This window comes from Triturus cristatus, chromosome 2_1, assembly GCF_964204655.1.
Source record: "Triturus cristatus chromosome 2_1, aTriCri1.1, whole genome shotgun sequence".
Classification (NCBI taxonomy): domain Eukaryota; kingdom Metazoa; phylum Chordata; class Amphibia; order Caudata; family Salamandridae; genus Triturus; species Triturus cristatus.
Window position 1 is genome coordinate 223,669,180 of NC_140581.1, and position 16,997 is coordinate 223,686,176.

Below are 16,997 nucleotides of genomic sequence, written 5' to 3' on the forward strand. Positions count from 1 at the left end.
AGAAGCAGCTCTCATTACAGAAAAGGTTGGAGACCCATGCTTTGGATCAACCTTCTTTTCACTTCACATCGCTGTAGGGAAGCCCAGACTTTGCAAAAGGTAGAGGAACGGAAGGGCTTTAGGCATGGTGAGAAGCGAAGTGCACCAAAATAGGTAATCTTTTCATTAAAAAAGCACATCAACTTTTTTCAGGTGAAACAAGACCACTGACCGAGTAAAACCCACAAATCAAGACAGCAGCTACCTTACTTCTCGCTCCATTTGAAAAGCTCCTACAATTACTTTCAAATGACATTTTATACAGAGGATCTACAAACTTGTGCTAGAAGGAGAAGAGGTTCACCAGGAGAGCTAGGAAAGAGAGTTAGGTCAGTAATTCACAGTGTTACAGTGGGACACTTTAAACACAAACAAGCATAAAGGTATCACGCATGTCAAGGGCCAAGAAACTATGTACAAGATATTCCTGTGATGGCACTGAACATCACAGAAATGGCATTGCAATTGATAAACAGAAAGACCACAGATAGATGCAGGAGAGACTGCACCGTCACCTTTTCAAAAGAAACACAGCGGAGAGGTTACCGAGATTAACATCCCAACGAAGCAAAGCAGCACTTTACTAATCTAGATTCCTGAGGTGCATTGTGAAAGAACTAGTAAGCTGATAAACTTTACTCATTCTTACAGCGAAACAAACTCTCCTGGCTTAAAGGTAGACTCCATTCACCCCGCATAAAACCAACTGTACCATATAAATTATGGTACACTTAGAGCTGTAGGAAAAAATTGCACTATTTTCAAGGGACTGAAAAACAGTTCACATCATCTTGTGCGCATCTGCATACATGGTTTATGCCACACTATTTTGTCATATACAGCATTTATAAACAAAGGTATGCAACAAAAGGCAGAGCCATGTGCTGTGAAAAAGAATCGCAATAACAAAGATTTGTGTGTATGGCCCCAGTAGCTTTCTTCTGTCCACGGACTATAAAATGGAATCTTTGAGAAAATAAAAATTGGTTTCTCACGCCAGTTGTACCATATTATGGTAATGAGGGGTTTTACCTTTGCACTGTAGTAATAAATGAGTGAGTTTATTAGTACATTTGTTGAAAATAACATGTTGTATTTGCCCACATTTATTTTTGCATGCATGGCATATACATATATAGATTTATGCCATGGCACTGAAAATAAATGTGGCCTATCAACACATGATTTAGAGCAACTGAACTAATAAACACACATTCACATATTATTAAGGTACACAGATCATATTTGAGGTTCTTTTTATTATCACAAATCAGACATGAAAAAAAACAGTTTACTGCCTCACTGCAAGTGCCAATTCCTTTACACTGGGAAACATCCCTCTTGATAGTCACAAGGCCATTTAAGTGCGATTTTAACCTACTGCATAAATATAAACCTTAGCATCGTGGTTTTGGTTAAATACATTTGTTAATCAAATACACATGAAAAAAAGGCCATGGCATAAAACAAATATACAGATACGCAGAGAATAATATTTATTACCAGTGTTGAGAGAGGAGAGGGGTTTACGATCCACTTGAAGCTTCACCTCTCGTCCGTCATGGCCCCTTCCCACACAACAATGGTAATGAATAGCATATTACATCCTACACTTCTGTATATACGTTTGGAGAGTAAATACAGCCACCGGTATTTTAAAATTAAAATGTTTTCTTCCCAAATTACTTATCTTTGGAGACAGAGACACTTTGTAGAAGCATATCAGATTGGAGATTCTTGATGCATAGTTGACCTACCAAAATCTTAGGGGGGTTTCTCACAATGAGATACATGGTGGAAGGTTTTCAAGAGAAAGAGACCACCCAATGATTACTTCTTACCTGTTCTTTTTTCCCCCTCATCTCTCTCCCTAGTCAGAGTTTGCCACAGGCATCCATGACAATTTTCCACAGCAATGTGTGGAGTTGTAACTTTTTTTCCCGGTTTCAATTTATGCAGTCTGATCATCCATCCATTTATCTTTTCTCTATGAACGATACTAAATTTGTCCTATTTTTCTCTGCTTGCTTGCCGGGGCACTTTGTGCAAGATTAAACAACCAGAAAAGGAAGCCTGGCTACTTTAAGGAGTAATTGTTGAGACTGAGGACTGTGTTGCATTTGAAAATATAGTCAACCATCCTCTGGTGTCCCTAACAATGTATGTTTTTTGTCTACACATTCAGAGATGCATCAGGGGTTGTGTGAAATGAGGGCACAAACTCCGTGATTAAGTGCTAAAAACATCCTCTGATATTTACTAATCATGACGTCAAACGATCATTACCCCATATGCATAAGTACATTTAAATAAAATTCCATCTGAACAACCTGGATTAAGATTTGTTTCTTTTTTTTTTATCAGATGGCACTGCTCTTAACTTTGCATCAGGATCATTGGAAGTGAATAATTTAATTTTGTCATATAAACAAACATTTGTCAACTTCAAAGTTCTCAGGTGTCGTGCTCACGTCTAAACACCTTTCAACACGTCACACCATCAGGATAATGGAGTCAATGCAGGGATAAAATCTGGAAACTTCTTTCAGTTATAAAAACTAACAATAGCAACAATACCGCAATCATGACAACAAATATCGGGGTGTGGCCTACCTTGCAGAGAAGGTGAACATGCTTGGCTGAGCACCCGCTGCATAACAGGGCCCCGGAATCCAAAATTCTGTGCCCCCGACTCAGCAGACAGCGACACACTGGATGAGAACCCCTGGACCGTGGCGGGAGCATTTCTTTATCACCGGTTATGAAATCTCCCCGAAATGAGTGACAACACTGCCGCAGCCACGAATGTGCTGCGCAGCTAAGATGGCGGCTGGAGCGCTGTATGGAGCATGCAACACTGACAGCCTGTGCAACAGCGCCGGAGCCCTTGGAGAGGAGACCCTGCAGCAAGGCAGTGGAGGTGTTCTTGTGGGCCCCCCAATGTGAATGAAGGGGCCGGCAGCGAAGGCAAGCGATACACGCGACCGCAGTGCACCCACAAGATGGCGGCTTGCACTCCAATGTAGCGGTCGGAGGATCGGCAGCTGATGGGATGGTGCAGCAGTCGTTAAGGAACCTGCCGGCTGCAAAGTGCATCCTGTAGGACCCTTGGAAGGCCTTGTGCGCCTGGCAGCTGTGAGGAGATCGGGGTGGGGTAGAGCCTATTGCACTGCGGTCAAGTCAGACTTGTGCGATTCGTCGACGCAGGAGTAGCCAAGGCCTAGTGGCGCACCCCAATATAACAAACACACACATTCGGATTGTAGTGCGGCGGGAAGACCACGTTTTATTTATATCCTGGGGACGAACCCGCCCCGAGGAGTGCATATTTCGATACATTGTATTGGAGAGCCTAGATGGCTCTCTACATCCCTCCTTTTCTTTAGCTAACATCAACATTCTAATTATGGAGTTCGGGTGAAGCACACACAAAGTCTTTGAATCGCTGTCTGGGCGCAGGGTTCGGCCAGAGACCATACCTCTGGCTCCAGGAGCTGGAACTGGTCCCTGCCTTGGCCAGGTCATGTGTCATCAGCGTGTCCGGCACCTGCGGACGGGCATCATCTTGGGCTTGCGCAGTCGCCCCAGTCTAGGCCTTTCCAGAGTCCTTATCAGGGGTAGATTGTGTCTGTGGACTTCCACTCAGCGGATCTCCCACTTCGTCTGGCAGGGTGAGCTCACGCATGTCATTGCAAGGTCTGGGCACCTTCTAGAACCACAACACATTTCTTGTAACTACTTGCTGTCCCTTCCTCGCGGAGATCATGGTCCCCTGGTGTGTGCGACTCTCCACACCTCCGGCTCATACGGTGTTTGAAACTTCCAGCTGGGGTGTCTCGGACTACCTTATAATCCCCACCTTTAGGGGGGTGTCTTGGCACCTCTGGCGAGACTTGCCTTCTTGTTAGTCCTTTCACTCTGGGCTTGCACCGCCGTGTCATCTCTCTCTGGGGGCTACCAGGCAGGATCTGTTGGGATGCTGTCTCGTGGGGCTCTCCTGAAGAGCAAGTGGGATGGTGCGCAGTTCAAAGTACTGTGAGGGGTCGGTCGATATAAGTCAAGGAATTGGTGCAAAGATCTTTCGGCATCTTCTCCTTGTTCCACAGTAATTAGTGCCAGATTGAGTGTTCGCATCAAGCGCTCAAACTCCCCATTCGCTTGAGGCCACCCACTGTTGTGTAATCTTCCGTTGTTAAACACCTTTTCTCTCCATATATTCTTGCTATTCTTGCCCCGAAAGGGGAGCCCGTTGGCAGATCATATTTCCTCAGGGAGGCCTAGGGGTGCCAATGGATGGGACCACCTACACCGCTGGAAATTTCGAGTATGAATCCATCAGTACCAGAGTACTGCGGCAGTTGGGAAAACAAAAAAAAGTCAATGCTGAACTTAGACATGGGTGTCTCGTGTACTCTTCCTTGATGATCGGCGCTGGGGCGGGGTCACTTCCTCTTATGGCACGAGTGGCAGTTTCTGATCTGCTCTTCTACGGCGGTATCCATGCCGGGGAACCACACCTTGCACCGCAGGCGTGTCTTTGTTTTTGCCATTCCTTGGTGCCAGACGTGTGCTCAATTGACAACTTGCTCTTGCAGCCTCTTCAGGACCACGATGACATGCCCTCGCAGCACGACCCCATGTTCCCCCTCAAAGAGTTCACTGCGAACCATCCATAGCTGTTGTCGCACTAGATGGTCTTCTGCGTTGAGCGTCTGTGCACCATCCAAGAAGTGGGTCAAGCATCTGGTGAGCATAGCTTCCCTGACTCTCACCAGCGTTTCATCGATGGTGGTGGCCAGCCCAATCTCTTCAGGCGTCACGGCCTTGGGACAGGCTTTCCGCGTGATCATCCTGACCAGGGCTTCAGTGTGTTCCTCATTTCGGTGCGGACACTGTGTGACTGTCGCCTCTGGGTGCCCTGAGAGATAGTCCGCTGGACTGTGTGCTCTGAGGCAGAACAGGATTATGAATCTGTATGCCTGCCGCTGCACCGCCCACCTCTCTATCTTGGGGGGGTGCCAGTCTCGAGGTTCCTGCAAACAGGGGGATCAACGGTTTGTGGTCCGTCACCACTTGGAACTAATGTTTGTGGAGGTACAGGTGAAAATGCTGGCATGCGTACTTTATGGCCAGGGCCTCTCTCTCAATCTGGGGGTATCTTGTTTCTGTGTCTGACAGGGCACAGCTTGCATATGCAACAGGCACCCACGTTTCTCAACCACACTCTTGGAGGAGGACCGCTCCCAGTCCAACAGGGCTTGTATCTACTACTGGCTCAGTGCACCTCCCTGGGTGAAAGTAGGCTATGGCAGTTTTATCCTTTAAGGCTGTCTTGATGGCGTGAAATGCGGTGGTCCATTCCCACGTGTGTCCACTGCGTGTAAGAGCTCATAGGGGTTTGGACAGCGAGGTCAGGTTCGGTATGAATCTGCCACAGTAGGTGGCCATCCCGAAAAAGCTGCAGACTTCCATGGGCGAGGTGGGGGCCTGAGCCGACCGGATGGTGGTTGCTTTCTTGAGATCCACTCTTAAGCCATCTCTTGAAAAGGTGTATCCAAAAAAGTAAACAGATTCCTGGTAGAAAGAACACTTGGCCTTATGAAGCGTTAGACCATTATCTGCTAGACATTGTAGGGTGGCTGGTAGGTGTGTGTGTGTGGTGGTCCTCCAGTGTGTGCAAAAACACCAGGATGTCATTGCTCAGATTGATTACACCTTGCAGGCCGGACAGAGTCTCCCAGATGGCTTTTTGGAAAACCTCTGCCGCAGAGGGCACCGCGAAGCTCAGCTTCTTGCACCTGCGGAGCCCCACGTGGGTGGAGAACGTGGTGATGTAGCGACTCTCTGGCTCGAGCTCCAGCGGGTGGTATTGGGCATTCAGGTCGAGCTTCGAGAACCACATGTATCCACTGAGGTCCATCACAATTTGGTCCATTGTGGGTGTCAGATGTCGCTCTCTTGACGGCCTTGTTGGGGAGGCGCATGTTCACACAGAGCCTGATGGCACCAGGCTGTTTGGGCTTTGGCGCGATGACTAGCGGTGACACACACAGGGTCAGGCCCAACACCTTCTCGATGACATCAAAGTCTTCTAGCTTCTTCAGCTCAGCTTCTCTCTTCTGACGCAGTTGGAATGGCTGTCTCTCCGATGCCTCAGCGCTGTCAGTCTAATGGACAGGTCGATGTGCAGTTTGAATTGCTTGCCTTTGACTTTTCCCAAACCCTCAACCAGTTCTGGGAATTTGTGCAGCATGGCTTCAGCATGGAAGTCATGCACCTGATTCGCGGAGAAGACTAGTCCTAGATCTTCTGCAGTGTGGCAGCAAAGTAAGGTTCCGTTTTCCCTTCTGTGATGTGGAACCTGGCTTTCGTTGTATGCTTGTCGCTGGTAATTTCGATCGACCCTCTTGGGGGGGGAGGGGAGGAGGAAGGAGTGTGTTCTAATTTCTAATTTAAAATACTTGTAAAGCGCAGCATACACCATGCGGTTTCTTGGCGCTGGGGAGATCGGCAACTGAGGTGAAAACAAGAAGACCAGGGAGAGAAGAAAGGGATATTCGAAGGGGATTAAATAGGGAAGGCTTGGCTAAAAAGGAACGTTTTCAGATCTCTGCGAAAGGGGAGATACTGGATGGCAGACCGGAGGTGGTCAGGAAGTGAGTTCCAGAAGGTTGGAGCTAGGGTGGAGAAATTAGCCCCGCCCCACTTTTTGCGAGTGAAGCGAGGGATCTGGAGGAGGGACCTGGAGGAAGATCGAAGTTCTCTTGTGGGTAAATAGGACTTGATTAGTGAGGAGATGAAAGCAGGGGCGGAGCCCTGGCGGGCCTGGAAGACCATGCACCCGATCTTGAATAGGGCCCGTTCCTTTATGGGGAGCCAGTGAAGCTCTCTAAGAAGGGGGGTGGAGTGGTGATAACGAGGGAGGCCGTACACAAGCCGGGCTGCTTGATTCTGGACGGTCTGGAGTCTACGCAAACTGAAAGCGGGGATACCGTGATAAAGAGCGTTTGCGTAGTCCAATTTTGATATCACGAGTGCGGCCACAATGATCTTAAGTGCCTGGGGGGAAAAGAAGCGGGAGACAGTGCGGATAGTGCGAAGAGAGAAGAAACAGGAGGACACCACAGAACTGATTTGTGAGTGGAGAGTGAGTTGGCTGTTTATTTTGACACCAAGTGTTTTGACCGTGGTGGAGGGGGTCGGTGCAGAGCCAAGAGAAGGGGGCCAGAAGAGAGAGTTCCAGGGACTGGATGGACCACCAGTGAGAACCAGCTCGGTTTTATCCGGGTTCAGCTTAAGGTGGTTGTGGTTCATCCAGTCACTGATGAGTGTCATGGTTGACTGAAAATTGGAGACCGAGAGAGGAGAAGGGGACAGATCAAAGATGAGCTGGAGGTCATCCACGTAGTTATAGACGGTGACCTCCAGCTGCTGTAGTGCAAAGATGAGAGGAAAGATGTAAAGGTTGAAAAGTAAGGGGGAGAGCGAGGATCCATGTGTTCCTCCATACGTGTATATTCTCGCTTTTGTGAGCAACTTACGAAGGATATGACGAACATCATCATCGTCTTCTTCCAGGGTGAATTGACGCCCTTGTGATGCACCCTCCTCTTCACCATGGGGGTCGCTGATCTACAGTTTTTGTATTTGTGACATGTTCCCAAGTTGTTTTGTGAAAGCTGGCCAGACCTGCTGCTCCTGCATACTTTTGTAAAATGATTTGGCTTCCAACACCGGTAGCAAGCCTTTCCTTTAGCAAAACACGGGCCGGCTGGGGATGGTCTGCTCCGCAGTTTCCACATGCTCCATCTGTTTGGGTTTTTTGTGGCAGTGCGCATGGCATTCGGCCACCGTTGGATTGCTTCTGTTAAGTGCAATCTCCATTTCCTCTGCTCGGGCGTCCGACAGCTCTTGGGACCCGGCGAGAATCAGGATGTCGTCCAATGATATCCCTGGTTGACGAAGAATCAGCTTCCAGAGTAGTACTGAGCGACACCCTTGGATCACCTGGGCCCGTATTTCTTCCCTCTGGTCGGCGAATGTGCATGTGCTTGCTCGCCGCCTTAGCCATGCATAGAACATGTCCACTGATTCAGTGTCAGACTGCTTTACCTGCCGATAACTTGAGTTGCTCTAAATCGGGGTTGAGCTGGGGGTCAGAGTGTCGATTTAGTGCTGTGACCGCAGCTTCGTAGTCGCCATCATCCCCTATGTTTGGGATGGTCTCGAATAAGTCATATCTCCCTGCCTCCCATAGTATATTAGCAGTGACCTCTTCACTGTTGCATCCATTTCCCACGTATCTTTGAAGAAATGGTTAAGGCATCCTATCCATGCTTTCCAGCGTTGAGCCGCCGTTGCAGGGTCAGCTATTTCTCTGAACGGGGAGACTGCTGCATGGTTGTGCACTTGGGGTGTTGCTGTAGCTTCCGCTTGATTGCCCGCGGCGCCTGCTTGCGGTGGGGTGCTCAGATCGCCTTCTGGGAGTGTACCTTTGTTATGCCTCCTGCAGGATCGGTGTTTGGCACCTCTCAGTTCTCCCCTTTCTTGTGTCTGTGCTGTATATTCTCCCTGTTGTTCCTATTTTGTTAGCGTAGTTTCCTTTTGGTAGATATTTCTTGTTCACTGCCCCTAGTTTGCTGCTGTCTTTAATTTTTATTTTTTTTGTAGTGTCCTGTAGGGGGGCTGCAAAACCCTAGTCCGGCCGGTGGGCGCAAGTGGGGCAGGGCTGTAGCAGGGCCTTGCTCACTGCGCTGTCGGATCACCAGCACGAGTCGCACCGCTCTGATTCAGCGGTGATGTGCGGGCGGATGGTTCTGGGCAGGGCAGGACTCTATTTCAGAGGAGGGGGAGGGGCTGCGGAGACGGCAAAACCTAGTCGGGAGAGGCGGAGCCCTGGATGCGGTGGCCGATCAGGCGTGCTGCTGCTTGGCGTGGGTAGCCTCCTTTCACTGGGCAGGTAAGCCGGCGAGGCGTGGGTTTACTACCGGCCTCATCACCAATGTGCGATTCGTCGGCGCAGGGGTAGGCAAGGCCTAGTGGCCCACCCGATTTAACATAAACACGCTCACTCGTATTGTAGTGCAGTGGGAAGACCCCAAGCGGTCTCACCGCATTTTATTTATATCCCCTGCATGCTTCGATACGTTGTATTGGAGAGCCCGGATGGCTCTCTACAAGACTGAGGATGACTGGACCTGCGAGGAGATCCCCCCCCCCGAGTACCTGAAAGGAAAGGAAGAACGAAAATACATGAGTGCGCCTGCTGGGTTCAGTGCCTTGCCTGGACACAAGCCAGGGATGGCGATTACGCCCAGTGAGTGGCTACTGGAGCTGGCCCGGTGGGGAGGGGCAGGGATGTTACAGCACCCATAACTAGGGGAGTAACAAGTGAAGCTTGACAAGGCTAGTCTGGAAGGAAAAGAGCCACCAGTGTTCATGGATAGCCTGGAAGACTGAGGTGATTTGGCACTCCTGGGAGGGGACTATGGACTAGCCCTGCGGAGGCGGACAGGGAGAATCAGGGCCTCCTGTGTGGGCTGGAAACAACGCAGGGGACCAGACTGTTTATTCCCAACTCCCCTACCCCTCCCCCCAAGAGGACTTCAGTGCATGGCAGGGTGGCAGCAAAATAATCGTGCACAGCGTGCAAGGAGCTATGCATGGCTGCTGTAGAGACATTGACCAGTTGCTGGAGGGAGCGGAGAGGGAGAGTGAAAGCACCACGGAGTAAGGCCAGGCCACACACTGCAAAGGGGGGACCCCCACACTCAAGAGTGGTACCAACCAGCAAAGACCAGACCGAGCATGATGAGGGCCACAGATGCCTGGCAGCATATATGGTAACTGTCTTGGAGGCAATGAGACACAAAGACGTCCCTAGAAACACAGATTGCCACGGTGGTGAGCGAAGCGGGATTACTGAGGGAAGATCACAAAAACTGGTCGACCGAGTTAAAGAGACAGAAGACCAATGGGAGCTACTCTGCCGCAGGTGAAAGATCTTACACAGAAATGCACTGCCACAGAGAAGGAGGTGAGGCTGCTGACGAACAGACTGGAGGATGTGTAGGGTAGGTCCTGCAAACACAAATTTCGACTGGTTGGAAAAGACTGTCTTGCAGAGCAATCTCTCCTGATTCTTCTCAGTAGAACATGCACACAGAATACCAGTGTATCCACTGCTGCTGGCGGGAGCCCGCACCCAATCATAGCATGGCTGATGAACTTCAGGGATAGAGAGGTTACCTTACAGGCGGCAAGGAAGCATGGTCCCTGGGTAATAGATGGTCAAGAGGTAAATCTGTATTCGGACTATACTAACCTTGTCCAAAGACAAAGGGGGGCATATGTGCCAGTTAAGAGGGTGTTGTGTAAGCTGGATTTCAAATATGCGCTCCTTTTCCTTGTGAAGTTATGGATAGTACATTGAGATAAGGCTTACTTCATGGCGTCGGCACAGGAGGTCAGGTCAAGGCTAGAGAAACAGGGTGCAGAAGGAAGATTGCTGGTGACTGGCACCATCAAGGCGTATAAATAATAAAGTCACTGCCTCATCAACAAAAGAACAAGGGAAGGCGGCGAAAGTCAAGCAACGAAGCAACATCCTAAGCAACAACAGATGGAGGTCTTTTATCTCTGAGGGAGAGGAAAGAGTTTTCAGAACGGTCAGATAGAACAGGAAACGGGAGAAAGATCGAGTGCTGAATGTTACGCTCATGACATCTGAACGCTTGGTATAGGACAGACCCAATTTACTCGAGTAGTGGTAAGAGAAAGTCATGCTCGGGATCCGGGGGCAATGGAGTTTATCTGGTATATAGAGAAGGCATAGAACTATAGACAGCCGTACACAAGTGGCCTCACGCTGCGCCCCAGCGACAGAAGCACATGCTGTTTTGGAGTTGTTAAGGTTTGGGACTCAAATGTACTGTGAGTTTCGGGGGTGGTTAGTTTTAGAATCACTACACGGTAAGGAGGGGGGTAGATTATATCCCCTTGACACACTTACACACCCACCATGACACCAACCCAAGCATTAGCGTTGTTAACGTGGAATCTCAACCAACAAGGTAGCAGGGTAAAGAGAAGTTTGGTTATCAAGGCCCTTAGCAGACACAAACCAGATGTTGCATTTCTGCAAGAAACACATCTCATTGACCGACAACACTGTAACATGGAGGGGGCAAGTACAAACCGGCAGGTACAATATACTTCAGGGTCATAGAGCGTGTTGATCCTTCTCAAAAAATTGCTGCCGTTTCACACGAAGCGCACATGGACAGATGCACAGGGTTGCTATATGGCGATCCTGGGAGAACATGAGGGCGATGCTATGCTACTGACTAGTTCGTATACCTCTACCGAACTCCAGTCAGTAACACTTTAGAAAGTGGGAAACATCCTGATTGAAGCTTCCCCTGCTCTAACAGCAATAGGTGGGGATTTCAATCTCGCACAGACATGAAGCTACATAGAATAAGCGCAAAAAGTGGAGGGGGGAGACAACAGGTGTAAAGTTAGAGAGCTTTGTGCAGGCACTTGGGCTATGTCATGTCTGGAGATCTCGCCACAGCAGTGAGAGAGGATACTCATTTTACCAGGGTGCACGCGACATGCACTTGCGACTTGATTATTTCTTCAAAGCAGGCAATTTGCTCCCTAGGTTTAGTGAAGCATAGTACCTGGCTTGGGGGAATAGCGACCACTCACCCCTATGAGTGTCCATTAATGTGTGAACACCACGCGGGGAGTGGAGAATGGAGACATGGCGACTAGATAGACCCACTAAGTTCTATTTTGAGGAAAACAAAGATACAGTGCGATAAGGCAACGATCAGAGGTGTCATCATTGCGGAAAGGAGGATAGCTTTGCTCAATGCGAACAAAGCCGTCGATTCTGTGGAATGGCTGTAGCTCTTCGGAGTCCTGGCCAAGATGAGCCTTGGTACAAAATACAAGACATGAGTCAAACTGCTCTACGACAGGCCAATGGCCAGAGTGAAGGTTAATGGTCACACCTCCCTGGACTTTAGAGTGGAGAGGAGGACGCGGAAGGGCTAGTCCCTCTAGCAATATAAGATTTGGCGGAATGGGTGCAGATTGATGCGCAGATCTGGGGCTGGCCGTTGAGTAACAGATGAGAATAGCGCATAGTCCCACACGCCAACAAACGTTTGCTATATCTGACAAACACATGCCAGACATTGGTCAGGCTGCGAGATGCCTTTCACATTTTCGGGACTCACTCTGGTTTTGCCATAAACTGGGACAAATCTCTTTTGTTACCAATAGAGGATTGGGACGGGAGGAGGCACCCGCACTGCCATCGAGAGTGGAGACCAGGTTTAAATAACCTTGGGATCTGGATCACTTAAAGTCCAGGTTCGCACAATGAGGTAAATTTGGATCTTATGTTAAAAGGGCTGGAGCAGGATGTGAAGCACTGGCACTCAATAACGCTTTTGCTGGTAGGAAAATCAGCAATGCTTAAGATGGTACCACTCCCTAGACTGCTATATATCCTAAAGAACAGTCCCTACAAGATTCTGGACGCTTTGTTTACCAGGGTAGATGCGTTTGTATGGACATTGCTTTGGGCAGGGAGGCAACCCTGCATAGGTATGAGGGTCCTCCAGAGATCCAAATACGAGGAAGACATCGCCCTGCAATGCATCCGGAAACACTATGAGGTAGCACAGGTGAGTGTAGTTAAAGACTGGGTATACGCAGATTGGGAGGACCCGCATATCGGCAGGATAGGTTGGGTATGAATAAGAGGAGCTTCATGCATGTTTTATACGGGGGCAGACTGTTGCCTGGAGTGAGTCTGGCCACTGGAATGGTAGTAGAAATCTGAAAGAGGTTGACCAGAGAAATGGGGTGGGATAACAGGCTGACCCCAAAAAACACTGCTATGGGAGGGGTCCCGCTTGTGTCCAGTTGTGGCTCTGAAGGTTTTTCAGAACTGGGACAACATCAGCCTTTCCACGTTGGTGAATGTTTGGGATGCAAATGGAGTGGTGCCCTTCACCTTCTTGAGGAAAGAATATCAGATGTCAGAGTGGCTGTGGTCAGATAAGCCATGCCCTCAGTGGGTCATTGGAGGATGAGACACATGAAGACGCCCCACTAGAAGGGAAACTGCTACAATGGTGGGTGGATAAGAAACTGATCTCAATGACATAGCACTATAATGTGAAACACACAACCCCCTCTGTTGAGATTGCAGGATAGATGGGAACAAGATCTAGGGAAACTCAACGAGGACGATTGGCTTTTGGGTGTCCAGTGGAGGAGGCCATAAAGGTGTGTTTTCGCTTTATCTAAATTAAAAGACTGCATTGAGCTTACTACACAATGCAGCTCCATAGGATAGGCAGAATGGAGGATGTGCACTACCTTTGAGGCTGTGGGTCATAGGGCACACTACTACACAAACTCTGGAGTTGCCCCCACTTGTGGGACTTCTGGGAAGCTGTGGGGCGATCTCTGGAGGAGACAATGGGGCTGGGGCAATTCCGGCTAGCACTCCTGGATATATGGGGCCCACAGATGTATCTCGAGATTAGAAATTCTAGTAAACCTGGGATGCATGGTGGTGAAAAAATTATAAGCTTATGGAGTGGGAAGTCTACAAGGGACAGGGTTGACAGACGAAATTTGACAAAATCTGGGGCGGTTGAGATGCAGGAGCCGGTTGGGATACAGGAGCCGGTTGAGAGTTTGAGGAGACAGGTATACCTCTGTTCTATGTTGGAAGGGTGAGGCCGAAAGAATGAACAGCCTTTGCAAATACGAGAGGGGCAATGGGGACGAGAGGTCACGGGAAGCAAACCATGACGAGGAGAACATAGATCCATAATTGTACCGTGCTTGGCTGTGGTGGCCAAGGGGCTTGTTATCACAGGTTATTACTGTATATACTCTTATGAATGAAACAAACATTACAAAACTTTGGAGTCCATCAGGAATGTTATGAGTCACAACAGGATTGTGCAAATGAACAAGTTTCTCCATAAACGTTTCTCAGGCAGGAATGTATGCAATGGGCATCAATCTCGGACGATTCTGGGCGGTAGGGAGGAGAATAAAGAATTAGGGTTAAGAGAAGTTTTTGTTTTTTAGCCAAGCAGTTATGGAAGCAGATTTAAGGCCTGTGGAGAATTTGGAAATATTGATTTTGATTGACGGTAAAGTAACTTGCTATTTTAATAAAGGAGAAGGAGCAAATGTACGGCAGGAAGAAGAGTTTGTGACCGTAATGATATTTATGAAATCCTAGTAACTTACTGCGTAAAAGCACAAATTAGCGAGATAAATTATAAAGTTAGTACAGGGACATCAACGGAGCAGATGGCAATACAGGTGTTTTACAACTGCAGTGATTTATCAGTAAGAGTTATGTGGATGAAATAATAAAGTTGCAGAGAATTGTGGCAGATTCAGTCAGATGCAAGTTTGCAAAACTCTGAAAAACTTTTAACTACAAATAGCCTGAGAGAATCTTTTGCCATGGAACAGATTTTGTACAGCATTTTTGCACACTCTAGCATCTAGTGGAAATAGGAGGTTATCATGTTCTGTAAAAGATTTTCCACATTTTCTCTCTTCCTGTAAGTGAGCCTGGATCAGCATTTGAAAGTCCGTACTAAGGAATGAGATTGCCAGAGCAAGAGATTACTTATCATAAGAAAATAGCAGGTTCTGTGAGTGCCCTTTCGTGTGGGAGGAGAACTGAACTAACTGGAGATAGCCAAAATGTTGCAAAGACGAAATAACCTTCCCAGTCTTCAAAAGAAAAAAGCAGTTTTCAGTATGGTGTTCCATTAAAATTCATGGTTAAAAACCAAATAAAGATATAAAAAGCTAGAAAGAAAATGAATGCTTCACAAATTAAAGAGAAACTTTGGAAAGGTAAGGAAAAAGTGCTCTAAAATGTTTGTTATGGCATGGAGGAAAGTAAGACGGCTCCAGTGGAAGGCAGCACTACTGGATTGGGGCCCAGACACAGCTTGAATAATGAGTAAATTAGATTTCAAATTGTGTGCAAATATTATAACTTTCCAACGGGGAGAAAGATTTCAACAGTTTGAAATAAGCTGAGGTATATGTAAAATAAATCAAGTAGAAAATATTTCAGTTCCAGATAACCTTTTTGTGGCTGTCCAGTTCAAAGGGAATGATATATTCGCTACTGTATAAGATACTTGGAGCCTTGACTACAACCAGGGGTGGGACTAGGGGTCAGTCTTTTTGAGACGAGGTAGAATTATCCATATGACCCTTTCATTTGTGAATTTTATGTATTGACATATGTGTTTTATTGTTTAGGTGGTCCAAATAGTTCCTGGTTGTTATCTGTTGTCTGTGAGAGTTACAAATGACTCGGTCTTGAAAAAGATGGCTATATAAAAAAGTACCATCGAAACGAGTCGACGCTTTATAAAAAGAACACAATCCGTGAGAAAACTGGGACCTTTCGAATGCACATTTCATGTATGGTATAGGGTCTCAGGCTTTAAATGAAATAATCACGGATGTGTTCATTCAATGACATAGTCCTCTGTCTCTTATGTGTACACTCCTTGTTTTTTATGTGAATCCGTTTTTAATGATTTTTGTATGTCTCTACTGTATTTCTTGATGAGATTTTGATGCAACAGAGATATTGTATACCTATGTATTGTTAAGCGTATGCTTTTTCAAACAAACAAAGTAATAAATCGATATTTTTTTTAAGTTCTTGTTTTGAAGTCACTAGCAAAGGGGTTGGAATTATACTGTTCCCTGCATGTATGTGGATAGTTTGAATGCAGGGGAGTATGTTGTATAATAGAATATACAGTCAATAGTATTAGAGTAGCAATTTTTCCAAAGGAAACTCGTTTTGTTCACATGACTGTCCAGTTCAAACCCAGGCAATGAGAGAAACTGAAGATCTTTTTGTTCATAAGTTTTAGTTAAGAAATACAATACAATACAGGTATATACAATCAGCATATATAAGATATATAACATACATGGAAGGGAGAGAAAGTGAAGGTACAAAAAGCAGTGGACCCATAAACTTACCATGATCTATAATGATTTTCCAACTATGGGAGGCCATGTAAAGGAGTAAATAGTTAGCTATGTTTCTCCCTGTGAGGAATGATATATGTGTTACGTTACCACATAGGTTGAAAAAGAAAGAGTCAAAGCTTTCATTCCTGATGGTGCGGATATCATGCTTTCACTAATCCAAAGGCAACTCGTATTCTCCATCAGTAACAAACCTTTAACCAAATTTCAGCGAGCCCAAAATAATGCGGCCCATATTCTCTTCAGACTAAAGTATCCTATCTAATAACAGGCTCTGACCACACATTGGCTGCTGGCCCTAGTCCAGGTGCCATAATGCCTTTACTAGCCCATAATGCTTTACATGGATGACAGATATCAAAAGAGTCCTTTATACACCAGATCAGATGCTTAACAGTAGCCTCTAAAATTTGAGGTCACTCAGAAACACAAGATACCAGTGGTTTTGATGGAGATAGGTTATCAATTTGGAACTCCCTCCCGCTGCACTTTTGGTCTGAATCAGCCTAAATGAAGTTCAACAGGGCAGTAAAGGCTTGTTTATTCTGTTCAGCATACAGTGGCTAATCTCGTCCCACTGACTTACTGTCCTTTCCCTTTTTCTCCCAATGGTAAAAGTAATCAGAAGAAGCTGCCTTAAGTTATTTAGTACCATTCAACACAACAGAAATAACAAATAAATAATCTCATACATATCTGGTAACAAGAATGATATTGCTCCCTTTAAAAGTGAGGGTTCATCTTAAAACAAGTTTCTAACATACCACCAGTCGAATATAACAAACATCAGACCTATTTTGCAAATGTTCGTATAAGGCAATTATCTGGCTATGAACAATGAGGGGTATCATGCAATTCTAAATGTTTCAATAAGA

The 16,997-nt window shown here is 46.9% G+C and overlaps 1 protein-coding gene across 1 annotated transcript in view; it reads right to left on the reverse strand.

Annotated features, from left to right (window-relative positions):
• The window catches only part of NARS1 (asparaginyl-tRNA synthetase 1), a 217,003-nt gene that overhangs the window by 139,129 nt on the left and 60,877 nt on the right, over positions 1 to 16,997 (reverse strand). The window lies entirely within an intron of this gene.